Raw genomic sequence first — 9,708 nt, forward strand, 5'->3', positions numbered from 1 at the left:
CTCTCTCTCTCTCTCTCTCTCTCTCTCTCTCTCTCTCTCTCTCTCTCTCTCTATGCTAAAAGCATTTAAGTAGGGAGAGAGAGAGAATGAAGGGAAGGCAGCAGAGAGGGTGGGGGACTGACCAATCCTGCTCTGGAGGAGAGAGAGGGCGATCATGCTGAAGTTTGGACACAGAGGACAGTGGAAAGAAAGAGTTTTCGGTTGGAGGGAAATGACCAGGGTGAATTTGGTTAGCCCCAAGAGGATTAAGAAAGAGCGGAGGGAACAGTGGTGAGATTGTGGTGAAAACATAACAAGGAACAATCTCTTACTTCTTCTCTGACTGACTAAACAGATGATGATCAAGTCAGTTGAAAAATGTAATCATTTACTCATTAAAACGTTATTACGCTACTTTACTAAGTTACTGTGAGGAACTTTTAACTGGTTATGAAACAGTCTCAATTTAATACTGATGACTCTCTATGATCTGCATAAGAAAACACAACCATCAGCGAGAAGATTAGCTATTTTTATATAGTTATTCTTAATACTAATCATTGGTGCCACAGGGTCCGATTCCAGCGAAATGTCATGCAGGTTCATCAGAAACCCACTTAGCTCAGACTCCAGGTGCAACCAGCCCACCATGGACAGACCCAGATCCGACTTTGCTGCTGCCATCGTCCTGCAGTCCAAACCTCCGGCGGTAGGAGGAGAGCTCAGTGCCCGGCAGCAGCGGCTCCTCCTCCGGTCAGAGCTCCGCCTTGCTGCTCCACCGGTCCCGGCTGGGAGCCTTCACTGACACCACAATGCTGGAGACCCGGGCCGTATTGCTGGGCCTGCTGGAGGGAAGGGAGGCAGGGTTCAAGGAAACACTTGTTCTATGGGCCCAATGGATGGGGAAGATCGCCGGAAGATGTGTGCAATTTTATCCGGATTTTTTACGCTGAATTGGAACTATTTTTGCTACATTCGTCACTGAGCAACTTTCAACTTTCAGACTACTCCATGCAGTACACAACAATTGATCAAGCTACATCCCTCATCTGCATCACAGGTCAAGGAGCCTGGTTGTCTTAAGCAGACGTCACCAGCGCCTTTAAAGTCCTTCCCATCAACCCTGACAACTAGTAACTTTTCCTTGTCCTTCGGAAGGGTACATATTAGTATTGTGTCTGACCTTTCGGTACAAGAGCAGCACGAACATTTTCGATTGGTTATCCGAAGCACTCTCCCGGATCCTGACAAACGTCCATAAACTCCTGTACTTCATCCAGTGACTTCCTTACTGTCACGCTACCTTCCTCAAACCAGCACACGGCCGACACACTCTGACTTCTGCACTACAGAAACTCGGTGTTCCTCTTTCATCACAAAAAGAAATGCAGGTCCTAGCACGTCCTTGAAAATCCTTGGCATCTCCCTAGTCTCCGTGTCACTCCAAGCATCCCAACCTACCAAGAAAATCCATCGGATCTCATTACTCATCTCAAATTTCCTCCTGTACCTGAAATGTACCAAACACCAACTCCTTTCGCTGCTAGCCTTCCTAAACTACGCTACCCGTATCATCCCCCAAGGTCGATCCTTCTTGTCACACCTCCTCTCAGTTGCCGCCTCTGTTCCAAATCTCAACGACCACGGTGGCACTAGTTCCTTTCCTCTTGGAATGGCATCTCCTTCTTTTATGACAACTATACCATCAAGCCAGAAGACATCCAGCTATTCACAGACGCAGCCCCTTCCATCGGCTAGTGGTTCTCAGCCGAATGGTCGCCCGAATTCTCATCCCTCACCTCTTCTTCCACAATCTACGAAATGTATCCCATAGTCATAGCAGCCGTTCTTTAGGGGCAAATCTATTCAAACAATCCTGAACACAGGCCAGTCACATTGTTTCGATATAATGCAGTTCAGATGTGGAGGCTCACTTTGGTTTCGGCTCAGCACCAGTTCGGCATCCGAGCCTCTCACATCCCAGGTCACAAAAACATGATTGCCGACTAACTTTCCTGTTTCTCGTACCAGAAATTCAGACTATTGGCACCAGCCTCCGACCCTCTGTCGACTCCGGTCTCACTGTTTTCAGCCACCATCTTCAACCGACCCCGACCATATCATTAAGGTTCTCGGCCGCTGCTCTTCCCCCGCATACCTCACATACACCGTTTCAACCTGAACGACATAAGAAACGTCCACTCGCATCTGTCTTCATGAAGATAACTTTTAGGGACTCTGCATAATCTTCCAAAGAGACAGCCTCCACTCAAGAGTCTCCACTTCCCCAGTTCTCACCAGCCACCCATTCACTTCCCCTTTAACTCAGTTTCAACATCCCTCCCCCTAACCCCCTTTTCTTTCTATATTTCTTCCTTCCTCTTTCTCTCTCATTTAATTACAGGAACCACGGGGGACTCTGCATAATCAGATCTTTCGAAGAGACAGCCCCCACTCAAGAGTCTGCACTCCCCCAGTTCCCACCAGTCATCGGACGTCAGCGGTCCATCATTGCTCTCCTCCATCCATCATTTCATGATCCTCTACACCCTCCTAGTCCCTTTACCCCTCATCCCACAACCCTCATCCCTTCATCCCCTATCCTAGATCCCCTCATCCCACAACTCTCATCCCTTCCTCCCTCAACCAAATTTCACTCCCAAAGTCCATCCCTCTCACTTCAACATGCAATAAACCATTTAAAGTAAATGGTAAAATAAGTAAAATAAGTAAAATCAATATAACACTAGTCTGTGATGAAAAAATGTTTTGGAGGGTTTTCGAATGTAGCTTAAAGGGACTCACATTATGTTCTGCTAATCTGTGTAGGATGACAATTAACAAATTACAAGTATTACTGCTTTATTCAGTAGTACTGTTGTAATGTAGATTTCCAGCCACTTGTGACAGCACTGCTGCTGAGCGCACTCCAGTCTGCTAGCAAGCACATAACTCTACACTTTTGCATTGACTTTCATGGAAGAGAGGTATTTTGGTTGTGGTAATGTTTGCCTATACTTAAAAGTCTCCAAAAGGTTGCCTGCCATGTGAAGAGTTTTTTAAAAACGTTTTTCCCATAACAAACTACCAGGAGATATCCATCAGGACTAGTCCTCACAGTAAAGCTACTGGCTTCACAGCTTCCCAATCCTGAACAAAACCTGAACCAAACCTGGTGATTCCTGAATGAAGGCTTACCAGAGGTTTGCAAGTCACTTAAGAATACAAAACATGCAAATAAGACAACCTTGGACTTCCTTCTTTTTGGGTGGAAGCTAGCCAAGTCAATTCACCTGATAAGATAGCAAACAAGCCGACCCCCCTAGAGAGTTGCGGTAATGGAACATAACTGGGATTATTGGCTGTTAGGAAGTTAATTTTAAGTCACAACCACCTGCTCTCATACTGATGCCAATGATAAATATCACACAAATAAGAAATAAAAGGATTCCAGCCCTTGTACAATAACTGTCACAGTTCAGCTCCACACCCTCCTCACTCTTCTTGTCAGTCTAAACTCCCTTCACCTGTTCACTCACCTGCCTCTGATCAGTAATCAAGCCCCTATATAGACTCCTGCCTCCCAAACACATTTGCCAGATTGTTCTTCGGTTCTCCATGCCAGACTCTCCAGCACGCTCCCATGGATTGATCGCCTGTTACCGACCCTGCCTGCCCCTGTTCTACCCGCCTTGCCTGATTCCCGGTAAACCCACCAGCCTTCTGATCCTGACTCTGATTAACTCTGCCTGCTGTATCTGAAAGGTTGTAATAAAGCCAAAGATCCCTGGAATCTTGTGTGTTGCATTTGGGTCCATATAGAACCGGTTACAATAACATGTTTTCTCTTTTTACCCGAGTAGGTTTCTGGCATTCACAGTAAAATTTTCAAAGAGAACAAACCCTGAAAGCTAAACATGCAATAGTTCCAGTAAACACTACAATAAATAATGTTAAATATGCATTTATGATCCAATACCTATGTCACTCAGAAATTGAAGCTCCATCTATCTCATGGTCAGGTGCTGTCCCTGTTTAATTTACTCGCTCTTCACTCACAGCTGTCAGGCTGTTTTTAGCGCCACACTCAGGGCCACATGGCCAAGGCATCTCCTCCGGTTACACGGAGCCAGTACTCCGGTCAAACTTCCATGTTGTGCTGCCACACAATTTACAGGACACCACACTTGCACACACAGTCCACCACAAATATTCCTATACAAGTGAACACATAGAGTGGGCGGACCAGCCGAAAATAGCGAGGGACATTTTCAGCGTATGTTTGGTGTCCGGAGCATCCCACGTACCTCATCATGTGACAGTATTATAAAGGTGTTGCTCTTAAAGCAGCCTGGAGGCCCGCTGACATGAAATGAATCACCCTGTGCTGTAGCTAGGTTAGTTCATGATGTTGTGCGGTGATATAACTTTCTCACATTGATCATTAAAGGATCATTTTTGTTTGTTAGAACTTGTGTCTTTTTTTCATATTTTGGGCTATATTTCCAATCAATAATATAAACATTGTACAAGATTGAGGAACATGCCTACATTACTAAAAACTAAGTCGGTCGGGATAAGAGACACAAGCAGTTTTAAATAAAACCTTGTTTTATATGGAAGATAAAAGTCAAGAGAATTGTAAAATGATTCCAAACCCAAACTGTCCATTATAAACATCCATTAGTTTGCCCACCAACTTCGTGGTTCTACTTTGGCCTACCTTGACGTACACAAACACTCAAATTTACTCTGCAGTTTCCTGTGCTTGTATCCAACCTATGTGATCGTATGACAACTTGTGTATCTTGCTTGTAAGATGTGTTCCCAGGTACTTTAGTGAGTGCAGTGTTATAACTGAAAGAATTGACTGCCTAAAGTACACAAAATACAATGAAGTTGTAATAAACCATACTTATCTTTTAAACACATGGTCTCTGAAAATGCTAAGACATGTGGGTTGAGCTATTTTAGTAGATACCCCAGTGACATGGCTTAAACTGGAATGTAGGTCAATAAACCCATTGGAGGAAACACTGTAACTCATTAGAGTGGTTACAAAACTTAACATACCCAGTGAGTCACAGTTCAGAACCACAATTAGACTCCTTAATGTTTCCCTAATATGGGATCCTCAATAGATTTGCTGATGGTGTCTCTGTTGGGGGTTAGCTGAGGGTACGATTGAGTAGGGATGTTAAAAGCAGACCACTCTGGCGCGCTCTCTATCACTCTATTGCCTTATTAGTGCTGAGGCAGCAGAGTGTGGACACAGGCAGCCTGCTGAGCCCAGCACTACTGAAGTAAAAAGACTTCTGGGCCCCAGGACATGAGACGAGCCAAAAACTGAGAAAAAATAAGTCCGAAAGAGTTTGAATGAGACGGAACCAGAGCAGGTAAGCCCGCACAGACTAGTTACCGGGTCACAAGGGATATTGACAAGAAGTGTCCAAAATTAACTTTATGACTCACAGGACCCAGGGTACTGAAAGATGAAAAAATCCACCAAGTATATTTTTACCACCCAAAGTAATAAATTACTTTTTTCTGGCAGATGTACATTAATTTCAGTACATTTCATTGGGATAATATTGTATTATGTTGTATACTGGCGACACACAGAACCACTCATCACCTCAGCATTATACTGCTGCCAGCCTCCAAAACACAACTTTCTTTTTGTCTGTGCTTCGTCCTCATTTTGGTCAGTGAGTTTTCATTTTAAAGGGATGGATTACTCCTTAAAAATATCACCAGTAGCTAGCAGTAGACTAGCGGCAAGTGATAGTTTAGAGGAGTAGTTAATTGTTGGACTTGGCAGGTGTTCATTTCTGACTCTGTTGACAGGTGTCAGTCTCGAAGATCCTGTCCCCTCCTCTGACATGCATTTCTGCACACTTGTAACAGCTCAGGCTTCCCAAACGTTCAGAGGACATTCAGTCCAGTGGACAATGTGGACATGGGTTAATGTCAGGGCGTGGAGGTTGCGTAGGTGCCTGGTGGTTGGAGGTTAATGGAGAGATATGAGAGGCAGACAAAAGAGCCACGGCAGGCTGAAAATGACTCCTGAATCGACAGAGGGTACAGGTCAACATGCTGGTGTTTGACCTCATACTCCGGGGCATGTCAACTCAACACCTCCATTCAGCAGGTTGTTCGCCCAAGGATGAACTATGTTAGCAGGTCAGCTGGCTTCATCAAGGCAAAATGATGAATCAGGCTTATACATAATTAGGTTAAATGAAAATCTGCATGCAGCACAGCCCTCTGGGTGATTAGCTAAGCAAAATATCATGCTTAATGGCTGTATAGACAGAGTTCTTCATCTGAGAGGGAGTTGTAGTTCCTTATGAAAATATAGTACAATCGACCTCCTGCACACATTCATACCTAACATCAGAAAATTGGCAAAAGCAAAGTTAATAAATATAAATAGGAGTGGTGTAGCGATTCATATATGTTCAGCCTGTCACATAACATGTCTCACACCACTGGATAAGCTGTACATACACGGCCCAAAGACTAATTACGTATACAGTGGCACTGTTTGCATTTGTAGCATCTTACATAAACATATGATCTTTATTTTGAAAAATGAAGTAGCTTAAAACTAACATCAAATCAAGCTGTTATTTCTTGTAAAAGTATACAAATATATTCAGTCAGCCAATCAGTTGTTTTTTCAGCTAGCCTAATTTCATAAACAGCTGAAGCGTCTGCTAAGTCTGATCCACAGTGTTGGGCAACATGTTCAAGAGCTGCCTACTCCAACCAGAAATGGGGCTTTTAATTGAAATTATCACCCATAGTATGTTTTCAGTGTGACTGATACGTTTTTCTACCAAAATCCACACGTATTTAAACACGGGAAAACTCACTAGAAATAGCCAATAGACTCCATTGCCAGTAGATCAGCAGTATGGTGTGTAACCTTTCTGCAACATTTAACGTCACAGAAGAGCTGGCCGTTAGTAAACATTGAAAATACGGTGGTTACTTCTTGTTTTAATCTGTTATTTATTCCGTTGTTTTTTTTTTTCAAATTCTCAAACAAGAGCTGATGATTTTTGGAACAGTGGTAAGACTATCAAAGACGATTTTGATGAGTTATATTTTGAATGAAGTGTGTTTTAGGACCATCAGCGAGGTAAAATTACTTGTCTCCTCGTGTGGCTTCGAGGAGAGCATATTAATTGTGTGTTTTGTACATTGCTAAATTATAATAATTGTCCAAATCCCTTTTGACTTTATTTGTTATATACTCACTTCAACACATGTCACATAGCATCGCACCGGAAAAGGGACGTGTCATGTTTCCATTACTGTCGATTGGAGCTGGAGCCGATAAATATTGTGAATACTGCAGAGTAATTTGTTCCTGGAATGAATGCTGATTGTAACCTTTCCCACTGAAGAGAAAAGCCAGGTTTTAGTGAGTGTTGGTGGGTTTTCTGTCCAGTGGGAAGGGGCCTATATTTACAAAATCTTTGTAAAAAAAAAAATTGTTCCTTCCAGAAAGAACAAGATTCAGTGAATTAGCAATTATTTGTCTAGCGAACATACATAAAACCAATGCACTTATGTTGTTTAAAAGTCAATAAACACTGTAATTGATATTGTAGAGAACCATTGAGGTTGGAGACTTGGGGATCTGGAGGCTGTGAGCAGCTATATGAACTCAGTGGACCAGGTCTCAGGTATGACACTTAAGGTCTGACCTCGGGAGATAATTGTTCCCAGGACTGTGTGGACTGGCCAGTCCAAAGCCCTGCTCCAGGGAAACTAAACATCCAAATTCAAACACGTAGGCCTGTGAGCAGAAAAAGACGACAACAAATTTTGTCATTTTTGTTTTTTAAAAACACACATTAAATGTAATTTCCTACATTCCCCCTTCCCGTGACAGCATCTAAAAGCTCAATGAAGCATGAGAAACCATAAAAGGAAGAAAAAATAATCCACGGATACAAAGTGGAGTGTGCACACTGCCTATGCTGAGGAGTGTGTGTAAGGATAGATCATGCTTTTACGTATCCATAAACGATCCACAAGCGTGTGTGTTGGTTGTGATAATCAGTTCCAGGCTCCTAAGGTTGGCTAATATAATTTAATTAGAGCAGAGGAGTGAGAGCCGGGACTTTGGCCGAGATTAGGGCAAAAGAGTGAGAAACTCTACTCCAGCCCCAGTTGCCCTGAAGAGGGCTGGTCGAGCAGTGGAGGAAGGGAAAAAGTGTGTGCATGAGTGTGTATGTGTGTGTGTGTGTGTAAGAAAGAGATGACGGGGGAGGAGGGGAGTCACCAGGATTATTAGTGGGAGGTTCAGCTGTTTATTATTCCAATTCTATCTCTAACAGCTGAAAATTGGGGAATTAGGCGGCGGCCCTGAGCAACCTAGGGATCAATGCAGAGGGGTTAAACCCTGTGGCATGGCTCCACACACTGACAGCGCTCACAGATACTGACGCAGCACATACACACACCACAGAGGTCATTCACAAAACTTAACAGACACATCAGATTTACCGCTCTGAAGTGATAAGACACTCACAGACTTCACAGGTCAATGGATAGCTTCACACTTCAGACGTGGGTTGAGTGTTTGAAAACCCACTGTTAGTTGGCTGCTAAGAGTTTGAGGTTTTTGTTGAAATGCTATTGAAGCATTTACAAACTCTTTTCACTTTGCCTTTATTCTGCTGATCATGACCTCTGACCAGAGAGGAAAACCAGCCGTATAAACTCTTTAAAAAGACACTTGAGAAACATCAATCCAACTCTCACCACATCTCAACACACATGGACTCTCTCTGTTACATACACTGTTGGCATGAGCCTGTCGTGTCACGTCCATGCATGTTGCTAATCTGGAGAGGTGCATGTGACACTGGGAACTGTGAAACCTGAACTTTCCACGCCATGCAGGCATGCAGTCTAAGGGGATGGAAACAGGTCTTTGGACATATGGAGGTCTGCGAGTTGAATTTAGATTTTAAACGGGCTTCTAGCAGTTTTTAAATTACAATCTGTGTCGGTGTTTTGTGTTGTTTCTGTGTTAAAAGCTTGTTTTCTGTGCTGATGAGGTAGGTAGGGTAACAGGCAGACAAACTAAGGAAGATAAAGGGGAGAAGGTGCTGACAAGACTCAATCCGTATATGCAGTCGAACATTAACTCCAGATGTGGAGATCTTCACATCAGCTCTGTGGATCAGTCCCAGTGTTTGCTGGCATTTGGACTATAGCTCTTAGAAAAGCAATTAGATGTGAGTGCTGCTCTTGGGATTAGTCCTTAATGTTAACACTAGATTTGAAACCTATTAAACTGTGTATTGTTGTGTGTGTGCATCATTTCAGCCTGCCGACTTTAAGATTCAATTATTGAAGACAGTCAGCTAATCCAGGAACTAACAATAGTTACTATCAATAAGACACTAAACGTGGTTTAATCTCAGCACTGCTATATCTAATGAGATGTACTCAAGGCACACTCCACTTCATGTCCTACAAATAAGGGCAGGTTGATCAAAAATGATAACTGATGCAAAACAGAGCCTTGCTTACTGAGGCAAGTTGTAACTTGATGCTACAAGTCACTGACATTAATTTGCAAAAATGCTTACTTAATGAAGATGATTTACTTAAATAATGGCATGCATTTATTCACTGTGAATAGGTCAGCTGCAAATTGCATGAATGTATTCATTATTTCAAATATCTTCCAACAGATTCCCT

This window comes from Anarrhichthys ocellatus, unplaced genomic scaffold (assembly GCF_004355925.1).
Source record: "Anarrhichthys ocellatus isolate YVR2014 unplaced genomic scaffold, GSC_Weel_1.0 scaffold5, whole genome shotgun sequence".
NCBI classification, from domain to species: Eukaryota; Metazoa; Chordata; class Actinopteri; order Perciformes; family Anarhichadidae; genus Anarrhichthys; species Anarrhichthys ocellatus.